The 13,046-nt window shown below is 42.3% G+C and overlaps 1 long non-coding RNA gene across 1 annotated transcript; it reads right to left on the minus strand.

The window, feature by feature from the left end:
• Nucleotides 1-465: 465 nt before the first annotated feature.
• Nucleotides 466-7,090, minus strand: LOC138749467 (uncharacterized). The gene is made up of 3 exons (XR_011348671.1): nucleotides 6,697-7,090; nucleotides 2,328-2,480; nucleotides 466-702 (listed from the first exon to the last, which is right to left on the minus strand). It is a non-coding gene; the product is annotated as an uncharacterized lncRNA (long non-coding RNA).
• Between the last annotated feature and the right edge of the window lie 5,956 nt (nucleotides 7,091-13,046).

Below are 13,046 nucleotides of genomic sequence, written 5' to 3' on the forward strand. Positions count from 1 at the left end.
TCTTTAAGACTCAGCTGAGCTTGATTTTGTCCTCTACATCACTGTCCCAGACACCCTTGATGGGCATTGGTGACTGCTGCATTCAGGAGATCCCTGACAAAGGGCTCGGGCCCAAAACCGCTGACTGCCTTTGACTTTGTCTGGATGCTGCGTGAGCTGCTGAGCTTCTCCAACTCATTTGCCTTCTGCACCAGACCCCAGCATGTCCAAATTTTCTGGTTTAATGCCAATGCACCCTGTCACCTTGCCCATTCCACTGCCGTGGCTTCTTGCTTTGAACTTGGCTGTTTTATGCTGAGTTGGATGTGCACGTCAATGCTGTCAAGATGCACACATAGAGCAAGACTGTACTTCAAACTGGAGTGTGGATATTAAGAACACAAAATAACCGAATTGCTTGAATTGCTGACCAACTAAAGAGTGAATACATTGAGTAAAGCTTTTATTTGTGATTTTTACCATAGACATTCAGCACAGTAACAGGCTTGTGCTTCCCAATTACACCCGATTAACCCACAACCCCCAGTACGTTTCGGAGGGTGGAAGGAAACCGGAGTCCCTGGGGAAAACCCACGCAGACGCTCCTCACAGACAACGACGGATGCCAACCCTGCACCTGATCGCTGGCGCTGTAACAACGTAGCGTCAACCATGCCACCGTTATTTTCCTGTTTTCTTCCTTCTTAGCTGAAAACATTGTTTCTGTAGAAATTAAAGATAATTTTTATTTTGAAACCAAATTCAAGACTCTTATGAATACAACATTCACTTAAAGTTGTTTCCCATGGTGGGAAAGTCTACTCTAGTACAAAAGGGCACAACTTTATGATTGAAGGGCATCTGTTTGGGACAGAGATTGAAGGAAATTCTTTAGCCAGAGGGAGGTAAATCTGTGGTATTTGTTGCCACAGGCAGATGTGGAGGTCAAGTCATTGGGTGTATTTAAGGCAGAGATTAATAGGTTCTTGATTATCCAGGGCATGGCTTTGACTCCGTTGTATAATAATCAACTTATTTCTTTTTCAATACTCAATTGAAGCTTATTACATTGGAGATTTAAAGGTGTGGAAAACTTGGGAGATTGTTTTAAAGAAGGTAAATTTTTATCTTTTAATCAGATGAGGGACAGTTATGGTATAGATAAGAACTCTTTGTTTCTTTATTATCAAATTCAATCTTTGGTAAAACATGTGTTTGGTAGAGATATGATTTTACCTGAAATGACTAAATTTGAGACTTTTCTTATGAAGGTACCAGAGAAGGGATATATTTCAGTTAAATATCGATTATTACAGGATGGTATGGATAAAAGGGGTTGGGATAAATCCAAAAGTAAATGAGAAGCGGGTACTGGTTTTATTTTTTCCGAGGATGATTAGTTAGATATCTGTCATGATAGTGTAACTAGATTGATAAATGCTCGTTATGCAATGATTAACTATAATTTTTTACATCAATTTTATTTGACACCTGAAAAACTAAAATAGTATGGTTTTCATGAATCAGATTTGTGTTTTAGATGTGGTAATTCTGTGGGAACTTTTTTTCACGCTGTCTAGTCATGTATATATTTACAATCTATTTGGAACAAAATTCAATTGTTTCTGGAATACCTGTATAAGATTAAAATGCCTTTAGATCCGACAGTATTTTTATTGGGCAGTTTGCAACCTCTGAAAGGTTTGGGATTAGATAAATTTCAACTTGATTTTGTATATTTAGCATTATCTGTAGCGAAAAAATGTATTGCTAGTACGTGGAAAGATACAAATATGATTGATATTAATAGATGGTATAATGAGATGAAATATTGTTTAATAATGGAAAAAATTACATGTTTCACATGATAACTATAGTTTTTTTATTAATAAGTGGTTGTTATATTCAGAATATTTACATTTTGATTTACATTGACTAGATCTCAATATGTATGTTTAATTTTTCCTTAATTTTATTTTTCTTTCTTTATGGCTCTCTTTAGGAGATTTGGCTGAGGGGGGGGGGGGTTCTTTTCTTTTCTTTTCTTTTTTTTCTATAAAATATAATGTTCATGTTTATGGTTAATTGTTGTATATGTTATCTAGTATTTGTATTTTGAACAAATAAATAAAGTTAAAAAAAAAACACGGCATGAAAGGTTATGGGGAGAAGTCCGGGCAGTGGGGCCGAGTGGGGAAATGGATCAGCTCAAGATTAAATGACGGGGCAGACTTGATGGGCTGAATAACCTATTTCTGCTCCTATGCCTTGTGAGAATCTGCAAGTGGAAACTCCTTTGCGAAGTCCCAGGGTAATTCTCTGAGAGAGATACGTCAAATTTTCTTTACCTGCCAAGTGTTCGCTGTAATTGCAGGACAGAACTGTAGCTTACTGTTGATGGGAGCCAGCGAGAAACACTTCAGCTCTTTTCACTTCCACTTACTCATGCTGGGCATCTGCTGTGAACAACTGAGATGAATATCTCTTTTTATCTTGTTTCCCTGTTGGTGATGAGTGAATCATGTAAGTCTGCAGACGCTGTGCTGTGATTGTAAAAACACACTGAAATGCGGAAAAAAAACTCAGCCAGTCTTGCAGCGTCCATAGGAGACGAAGAATCATTACCGATGTTCCGAACCTGAGGCCTTCTTCCCACACACACAAAAACACCCTGCTGGTGATCCCTGCATCTCACTGCACTGTCCTGAACTCACATTCTTCATGTTCAGTTTCACGGATAGTACGTGCTGCTCAACATGTGGACACGAGTATTTTCGTCTGGATGTGTGCATGTGGGCGTGTGTGTGTGTACGTATACGCATTTGTGAGTGCGTGTGCGTGCATATGCGCGTGCATGTTTGGGTGTATGTGCTTGTGGGCTTGTATGTGCATGTGTATGGGTGCATGAGTGTGTGCATGCGTGCGGGTGAGTGTGTGCGTGCATGTGTGTGTGTGTGCACGTTTGTGGTTTGTGTGTGTGTGAGCATGCATGTATGTGTGTGTGTGTGGGTGCATGTGTATGTGTGTGTGTGGGTGCATGTGTGTGTGTGTGTGTGTCTGTGTCTGTGTCTGTGTCTGTGTCTGTCTGTGCATGTGTCTCTATGCATGAATCTAGAAGCCGTAACTATGCACTCTCCCCTGCTCCCACAAAGCTCCCACATTTCCCTGACGAGTAGCTGGTACTCTTGACAGATTTTGAGGAACCACAATTCCAATCCAAAGCTGTGGGTAAAAAAAGTTGAGAATAAATTCAAGTAGTATGAGCGTATGAGTTGAGTTTTAGGCCCATTTTATCTGGCATGGAAACAAAATTCGTGAGGTGCAAGAACCCAGAGTAATGAAGGACAAATTAACATCTCTTTCATATACCTGATCTCTGGGGAAGTTGAAGTGGAAAGTTTACCCATATAGCTCTGTGAAGCTGCTGTGCACATCACTGACACACACATTATCACCTTGTATAATCTTCACAGTCACTTAAGAAAGCAGATGGCTGGAGTGATATGCAAACTCTGAGAGACTGATATTTGTCAATAGTACCAACTTACAAGCAAGAGGTGTGTCTGACACCCAGCCTACAATGGCAGTTGAAACAACTGCTGAGTACATGCCATGAATTCAGTTTTTCTTTACTCTGGTTTTCACATTTAAATTTTTTTAATTTTTATTTAAATGTTATTTATAGTAGAAGCCGATTCTGTCCATTTAAATCTGTCACCCAATTAACCTACAATCTCATATATTTTGGGGGGGTGGGAGGAAACCAGAGCACTCAGACCAAACCTACTTAGGTACAGGGAGAATGTACCAACAGCGCCGGGTGGCAGGCGCTGTAATAGTGTCACGACAACCGCTATGTTAACCGTGTACACCAACCTCTAACATGGCATGGATTTATTTCTGTCCCTGAAATATCCAATATTGGAAAGAAGCATGTGAATTTTACAACATGTTAAAGCAACGGTCTCTGTATATGTGATGGGCCCAGACCTGAAATGTTGGCTACCCTTTACTTCCCATGGATTCTGCGCGACCTGCTGCGTTTCTCCACCGCGTTTGTGTAATGCACTCGCTCCCAGCATATGCAGACATTCTTGTTTAACTCCAGTCCCCATGTATAATTATACATTTATGTTAAAGTGCAAATGTGGATGGACGTTTGTGTGGAAGATGCTGAAGCAGTTTCCCAGTCTGCAATGAGGATACGACCTTAGGTGCCAATAACAGGGGTACTGACTTAACTGTCTGGCCCTGTGGTTCCACTGCATTCCTAAGTTAACCTGCAGGTTAGGACTGGAAGGAGGGGGATCACCATTCAGTTTCACTGCCAGATATAAATCCAAAGATCCAAACTTGGACCCATCAATTTTCAACTTTCCCAGAGGTAAGCAATAAAATCTGCAAATACTGGGGTTTAGTATGGAGCACAAGCGTGCTGGAAAAATTTGGCAGGACCCGCAGCATCCATAAGAAGTAAAAGGCAGGCAAGGTTTCAGGCTTGAGGTCTCCCTCGGGAGGTTTCCTGCTTCCGTTTGTCCATTTGGAGATGGATGAGGCTGGTTTGTGAGACAGGATAATGTTGAGGCTATGATCTCAGTTTGGCCCATAATGGGAGGCGCTGTGATTCATCCACGTTTTTATTTGCTGGACATTTTTTCACTAGCTGGGGAAAAGATTCACCGCCGGTTAGAGCCATAGAGTCGCATCGTGTGGAACCAGGATGTTGAGCACAACTTGCCCATGCCAACAAAAATGTCCCAGCCATACTAGTCCCGGCTGCCTGCATTTGGCCCATCTCCATCAAAACCCACCCTATCCATGTATCCATCCAAATGTTTCTTAAACTTTGCAATAGAACGTGCCTCTACCACCTCCTCTGGAAGCCCCTATCACACACCCACCACCCTCTGTGTATAAAAGTTACCCCTCAGATTCCTGTTAAATCTCTCCCCCATCACCTTAAACCCATGCCCTCTGGTTACCAATTCCCCTGCTCTGGGCAAAAGACTCTGCGTTCACCTGATCTATTCCTCATGATTATGTCCACCTCTGTGAGATCACCCCTCATCTTCCAGCATGCCACGCAATAAAGCCCCAGCATGCTCAACCTCTTTCTACAGCTCAGGCCCCCGAGTCCTGGCAACATCCTCGTCAATCTTCTCTGCTCCCTCTCCAACTCAACGCCATCTTTCCTATAGCACGGTGACCAAAACAGAACACCATCCTCCAAATGGGGCCTCACCAACATCTTGTCCACCTGCAACATGACGACACAATTGCTATTCTCACTACAGATAGATGAAGGGCCATGTGCCAAAAGCCCTTTTGACCACCCTATCTAACAGTGACTCAATTTTAAAGGTACTATGTTCTTGTACTCCTCGATCTCTCTGTCTACAACACTCCCCACTCTCCCCACTGTGTAGTAGAAGATCCCAAAATGTAACAACTCACATTTAAAAAAAACTTTTAATTTAGACATACAGCACAGTAACAGCCCCTTCTGGCCCACATACCTGTGCTGCCTTTAAATGCACTCAATTTACCTACTAACTCCCATACATCTTTGGAATGTGGGCACAAACCAGTGCACCCAAAGGAATCCCATGTGGGCACAGGAAGAATGTACAAACTCCTTAAAGTAGTTCCCAGCCTTTTTCTTTCCACTCACACACTTCTTTAAGTATTCCCTATGCCATTGGTGCTCTGTGATTAGTAAGGGATTGCATAAGGTGGGATGTGAGTGGGAAGAGAAGGTTGAGAATCACTGCTCTAGACCCAATTTGGACCTGGGGTAATAGATGGCACTAACCATGCAGCCACTAATTCTCCGCATTAAGTTCTGTAAACCATTCCACTGCCCACTTACTCAACTGATCAAAATTGTTGCTTGAGAAAATTTGTCATTGGGCCATTTCCTTTGCAGTTATAAAACCCTGCACATAACTAATCAATTAGGTATGATTAAAACAGGGGTTTTCAAACTTTTTCTTTCCACCCACATCCCATCTCAAGCAATCCCTTACTAATCACAGAGCACCGATGGCATAGGGGTTACTTAAAAGTGGGATGTGAGTGGAAAGAAAAAGGTTGAGAACCACTGCTTTAGAGATAAGGTAAGGATAAAAGGTTCCATTATTGTCATGTAATGCTACATTTAGAATGTAACAGACATGAAATTCTTTAACTTTGTCTATTGTAAGGCAGATAAGGAGTCGCCACTTTGTCCAGCGCCCCTTCTAGCAGCAAATTCGGACCTGGGGTAATAGATGGCACTAACCATGCAGCCACTAATTCTCCACATTAAGTTCTGTAAACCATTCCACTGCCCACTTACTCAACCGATCAAAATCCTGCTGCATTCTTTGGCGACCTTCTTCACTCTCTGCAATACCAGACACTTAAGTGACTCCCACAAACTTGTTGATCATCCCACGCACTTTTTCATCTAAATAATTGATGTCAATGACAAACAGCAAAGAACCCTGTGGCACACCACTAGTCACAGGTCTCCAGTTCAAAAACATCCTTCCACAATTGCCCTCTGCTCTCTACCATCAAATCTACTATCCCACCTTGGATTCCATGCAATCTTTCAGAGCTGCCTATTGTGTGTAACCTTATCGAATGCCTTGCAGAAAGTTATATATCCAACATCCACAGCTGGTGTTGTATTGGTTCTGATGCTAAATGCTTCTTGGAACATTTGAGCCTTACCTGTACATTAGCTCCCTTAAAATCAATGGAACTGAAGATATGGCTCGCACCTCCAATGTATTTGGTGTCAGACCAAAGGTGAATTTCTTCATAAAATACATCCTTGCTCTGCGTGGTTACAGTATATCATTTATTCACACTTGCCTTCTTGTAGCAGGTATCAGAAGCAGGATTCGAGAAGGTGCTGAGGGCAAGAAGGTCTCCCAAAGGGCTTTGTGTGCTGAAGGCTTCCTGATCGTGTCGGAGATTTGGATCGAGAGCTCAGGTTGCCAATGGATCAAACAGGATTCTGTGTGTGGGAGCGCTAAAGGTGAATCCTCGGACACTCAGTGTCACTGAAGGGATTCTCATTTGCTTTTGTACTGAAAGAAGTGTTGGGCGACAACTCTTTGCCTTATCGTAGGCAGAAAACAATTTTGTGTAATATGTTCTGATAGGAATCTCGACTTTTATAAAACTGACTGTACTTTAGAAAGTAGTTACGTTAATCACCAATGACTTGTTATGATTGCAAGTCTTTTTCTTTTTAAGATAACCAAAGCTTTAGTTGTATCCTCCTCAGTTGAATAATTGAATTGGATTGTTTATTGTTAGATGTACCAAGATACAGCAAGAAGCCTTGTTTGGCGTGCTCTCTGGGCAACTCAGCCCATATTTAAGTACAGCAAATTGTGAAATAATAAAACAACAGTTTGCAGGATTGCAGTACGTCAAAGAATCAGAATCAAGATTTATTGTCTTGAACAAGAAATGAAATTTGATGTGTTTGCAGTAGCATCCTAGTGTAAATGTACACATATTCTATCCATTACTATAAAAATAATAACACTACTAAGGCACGAAAAGTCAGGCAGTGTCTTTGGTTCATTCATCATTCAGGAATCTGATGGCAGCGGCAAAGAAGCTGTCCTCGTGCTCGTCTTTAGGCTCCTGTACCTTTTTCCCAATGGAAGAGTGCAGAGTATATGTTAAAAAGACAAATGGTAAAACATGAAAGAGTGTAGACACAGTGATTGAAGTAAAAACACCACGCTGGAGAAACTCAGCAGGTCAAACGGTGGACTTTTTGTCGCAGAGATAAAGATACAGAACCAGCGTTTCGGGCTTAACCCCGTCATACCTTGTTATACCTTGAAGAAGGGCTCAAGTTGGTTATTGCATCTTCACTTTTGCTATATAAAGTGAATTGTTTTACCTGCTAAGTCTCTCCAGCCTTGTGTTTTTATTACAAAGACACATGCAGGGTATCGAGACAAATGCATCTAAAACAGTGCAAGGGCATCATCTTTTGACAATGGAAGCTGCAGTTAAGAGTGTGTTAATAGCAGGACCAAAACCGTCCTTAACCTGGGCCTAATTTTTCATTTTATCACCTGGATTTTTTTTATTTTCTTAGATGTATAGGAATGTGAACTTTGTCTATTGCAAAAAAAAAGTTAATTATTTGCCATTAAGTTTGCTTCCCTGAGATTATGTGGAAATGTTTGGAATTGTTTCATTCGAAGGCTTCTGTTCCCTCTTTGACCAAAAAAATCTAACACTGCCTCAAGATATAAGCAGTGGTTTCTTGGAGAGCAACTCTGGATAGAACAATGAATTCACCTTTCCTTTACTCACCTGGCCAGCATTGAAACCTTGGGGTTTCAGAAGAATCCACAAAGAAGACACTGGAGATGGAAAGTGGATCTGACCGCAAAATCTGACTTATAAAGATTAACAGTTCGATCCCCCACTCTGCAGCGTAAACCTATGGCCTCCACCGAAGTGGTGACTTCTGCAAGATCTCGGCTGATTTGGAGATCTGGATCTCCAGGGCAATTAGCCAGAGCATCAGAGGTTATGAGAGAAGGCCAGGCAGGGGGGCTGAGTAGGGAAAATGGATCAGCTCAGGATTAAATGGCAGGGCAGACTCGATGGCCTGAATAGCTCCTGTCTCATGGTCTAATAATGAAAACGCGTATTGTCTCTGCTCTGTGTGAAGGACAGGAGCTTGAGACTTCCATGTCTTAAGGTTGATTGCAGAAATCTCCAAATGGCTGTCAGTGATTGAAATCACTCTCCGTAATACAATGGTTTTGCTATATTCTCCTTGGTTATGGAAACATGGTAATTCACCGAAGTGAATTGAAGATACTTGTGAATTGGGCTTGCTAGAAAATATCCTGAAAGTGCAATGCTTTGTTCTGTGAGGCTTAAATTATTTTTTAACAATATCCTGAGTCATAATTATAGCTTAGCAATTTTCTGGCATTATCCCTCAGATAAAAATCTCAAAATATTCTTGATTTCAGATTGTACTGAAATAATTTGTATCTTTTCTTGCTTATTCTGCTTCACATATCATGGCTCTTTCCTTCCTGGCTTGCTTTCCACCCAAATTCTTTGATATGATTGGATGTTCAGTGAGCATGATGACATCATTTTGCCAAATCAAAGGGAAAGTACTGTCGACGTTGAAACTCTGAAATAAAAGAGAAAGCAATGGAAATGCACAGTAGGAAACACCAGAAAATATCTTTCTCTACAAATGCTGCATGGCCTGAGAAATGTTTCCAAATTTTCCCTTCAATATCATTTTGCTGGATATCCAAGTTGATACCTTGGCAGCAATCTGTTTTGGGAAAGAGGAAATCCTCGGCTCCCCAACAGGTACAGTTGTCTGTTTCAGGTGGGTGAGTTTCCCCAACAGATACTGTTGTCTGTTTCAGGTGGGTGAGTTTCCCCAACAGGTACAGTTGTCTGTTTCAGGTGGGTGAGTTTCCCCAACAGATACTGTTGTCTGTTTCAGGTGGGTGAGTTTCCCTAACAGGTACGGTTGTCTGTTTAATGCTGTCTGCATTGCAGATGCCTCAGAATGATCAATCAGCCAGATGGATGGCCCAAATTATATGGGATCTCCATATAAGCTCTTGTCACCTACTTCACCACCATAAACCTTCATTCAGAAGCAAAATTAATTGTCACGTATGTGTCATGAAATTTGTGATTTTGCGGCATCATAACAGTGCAAATATTTATATAGACCACCTTTCAAAATAAATAAAATAGTTCTAGAAAAAGAAAAAAAATCATGTAAGGCAGTGTGTGTGGTTCATTGTTCATTCTGGAATCTGATGGCAGTGGCGAAGAAGCTGTCCTTGTTCAGCTGAGACCTCGTCTTCAGGCTCTTGCACCTTTTCCCCGATGGTGCAGAGTGAAGAGGGCATGGTCTGGGTGATGGGGGTCTTTGAGGATAAAGGCTGCTTTTTTAAGACACTGCTACATGTCAATGTCCTTGATGGAGTGAAGTTTGGAGCGTGTGATGTCACAGGCCAAGTTAACAACCCTCTGGAGTTTATTCATGTCCTGAGCATTGTCACCTCCGTACCAGGCAGTGATGCAACCAGCCAGATGCTCTCCAGGTCCACCTGTGAAAATTTTCAAAACTCTTCGGTGACCGAATCTCCTCAAACATCTCACCGAGTCTAGCCACTGGCTTTGTGATTCTTTGTGATTCCATCAACATGGAGATTCCAGGACAGATCCACAGAGGTGTTGACTCCCAGGAATTTGAAGTTCTTGACCCTCTTCACTGCTGACCCCTCGATGAGGACTGTTCTTCCCTCTTGTAATAATTGTTAGGTCTGCTTTGTTCATGAATGAGTGAGACAAACACCAGGCTGAGTCGAAATCAGGGTTCTTTGTTCTTTATTACCGGATTGTAACACTTGCGACTAACCATGTTAGTCGGAGAATGCATTCTGCCGTTATCAGCAAAATGGTGATTTTTTATACCCTTGGATACGTGCTTAGAACATCATCATATCATTACTTGTCCAATGACTAAAACTGTTGCTATCCTTTCCCTGCTAGCTTCCTGCCTCTCAATCCATCAATGTCTCTCTTATCTTGTAAGTACAAGGATGCATTTACATCTTGTTACAGCCCTGTACAGGGCAGGGTAACTCCTTACACATTCCCATCTCATGATGTTTTACCTTACATAATTTAGCATATCCGTCTGTGCACCTTCTCTCATAAGCAGATTTTGGCATCATTGATGTGTACCTTTTTTGCATTTTCCTTCCTTATAATTTGGGTTGTATAGAAAGCAAAGGACTGCACATTGTTCTGTGTGGTCTAACAACACTTTAAGGCATGATTATCCCTTTAAATTAAACAATAGAACTTGAGCTCAGAGGTCCAACCTTCAACATATTAAAAATATCAAATAACACTCATTGTGCAGTGTGTGTGTTGAATTCAAAAGTGCAGCCATTCACTCAAAAACATTTCTTTAACCCGATCCAGAGCAGCTCTGATCGAGAAGGCAAAACCTTTCTGTTCTTGTTCTCTTTGGGGTGAAACATGAAAGTCCCCAGACACTGTGATTGTAGTAAACACACAGAAATGCTGGAGGAACACAGCCGGTCTTTCAGCGTCCATGCGTAAAGATAGGCTACTGACGTTTTCAGGCCTGAGCCCTTCTTCATGGTAAAAAGTAAAAAGCAGGCAGGTGTCTGCATTAAAAGGATGGGGAGAATGGCGGGGTGGGGGGGGGGTGGATTGTGGGGGATATGGACCCACAGACAAAAGATGATAATTGGACCTGAATCGGAAGATGGTGGGGGGGAAGGGAAAGGTGAGAATTGATCAACTGATTAGGGGAAGGGGTGCCTCTGTGAATGGAGACCGAGGGGGAGGGGAAGAGAGAGAGAGAGATAGGGTTAGAGCCAGAGAAATTGGGATAGAAGGTGGGTGGTGGGGCGAACGGAAGCCATGGAAGTCGATGTTAATTCCACCTGGTTGGAGGAGGCCCAGATGGAACATGAGGTGTTGTTCCTCCAATTTGCGTCTCTGGCAGGCACAAGACCACGGACGGGTGTGGGGTTGGGAGCAGTTGTTGCTTGTGTTACGAGTCCAGAGGACCTCAAAACCCAGCAGCAATAGATACATACCAATGCAAAGGGTTACTTATACAAAAGGTGCTTTTAATTATCTTTGAACATGAAAACAGAATCAAACTTTAACTTATCTCTATTGACTTACTTAACCTACTTAACCCCCCTCTAATTCTAAGCGCACGTGTGTGTAATGTGTATATAAGTGCAGAAAAGTTCTTCAGTTTACAGTCTAATCTCACTGGTTGCAGGCAATTCTTCTACTGTGCACAGAAGTTAGCATTAATAAAGTTCACCAGGCTTTGGTGCTTAACAGGTAAATGGTTACCACTCAGGAGGGTTCTTGATGGTTTTCAGAGAGAGAGAGTTTTCTCGTTCCAGGACAGCCACTCCAGTGTCTTACTGACAAAACTTGCCTCCTTTCAGGGTTCTCCAGATGATAACCTCGTTCTTTCAGTTCACCACAGAGTTCCTTTCTGTTTCTCCTATTCCAAGGGAAACACTGGACAGCCAGTCCTCTCCTTTGACCAGGCCATCTTCCAAAGCTTGCCAGCTTGTCTGTGTCCCTCCTCTCTCTCACTCCCTCACACTCTAAGAGCAAAGCTGTTCTGCCCCTGCCTCCAAAGATCACCTGCTCTTCCAGACAGCAAAATGTTTTTCAGACAACTGCTGCTTTATGTTGCTATGTTGTTGCCTTTTGCAAATAACAGTCCATCATGAGTCTGTGAGCACTCTGCAAAACTCCTGCAAAAATTCTGTTTAAAGTGTCTGTGTGTAGCCTGCTCTAACAAACCTTTCCCAATTTATCACCCAAACACTTCTATATACTCTGTTACACATGACCTGTACAACATTTCTAATGTAGAATATAGAATGGTGCAGCACAGGAACAGGCCCTTCGGCCCACATGTCTGTGCTGAACAGAATGTCCAAGTTCAACTGAAACCCCTGCCGCTGGCCCTCTTCCTGTTTCTTTTGGCATGAGTGTGAGTGGTCGCCGCTCATGCTTTGCCCATTAGCATGACCTTTGCTTGCAGCAGAGCCGTACTCGTGGAGAGACCACCAACATTGATGACTGGTTGTGCCCAAGGCACGTGATCCATTTCCTAGTTTCTGCTCTGGCTTGGTCTTGTGGAGGAAGATAGTGTGGGCTGATTGGTCAGTGGCTTTTATAGTCGTCAAGGTTATTGCCATCTGATTGTACAAGTACAACCCAAAGAAACAGCATTCTCCGGCCCTTGGTGCAAAACACGCAGACACACAACCGGACTCACATACGGACAAGCAATACACAAGTTTCCTGCTCCAAATTTTGAGTCACACATATTATGACGTCGACAGGCTATGGGGATCTTTGACAACTTGCTGACGTTCCTTTGCCCAGAGTAATACCAGCTAGTTTTCCCCTTCTTAACTTCACTGCAACATTGTTGCTTTCAGATTCTTGTGTGTGCGCGTCAGCTAAACATA

Source organism: Narcine bancroftii, chromosome 14 (genome assembly GCF_036971445.1).
Source record: "Narcine bancroftii isolate sNarBan1 chromosome 14, sNarBan1.hap1, whole genome shotgun sequence".
Lineage (NCBI taxonomy): Eukaryota > Metazoa > Chordata > Chondrichthyes > Torpediniformes > Narcinidae > Narcine > Narcine bancroftii.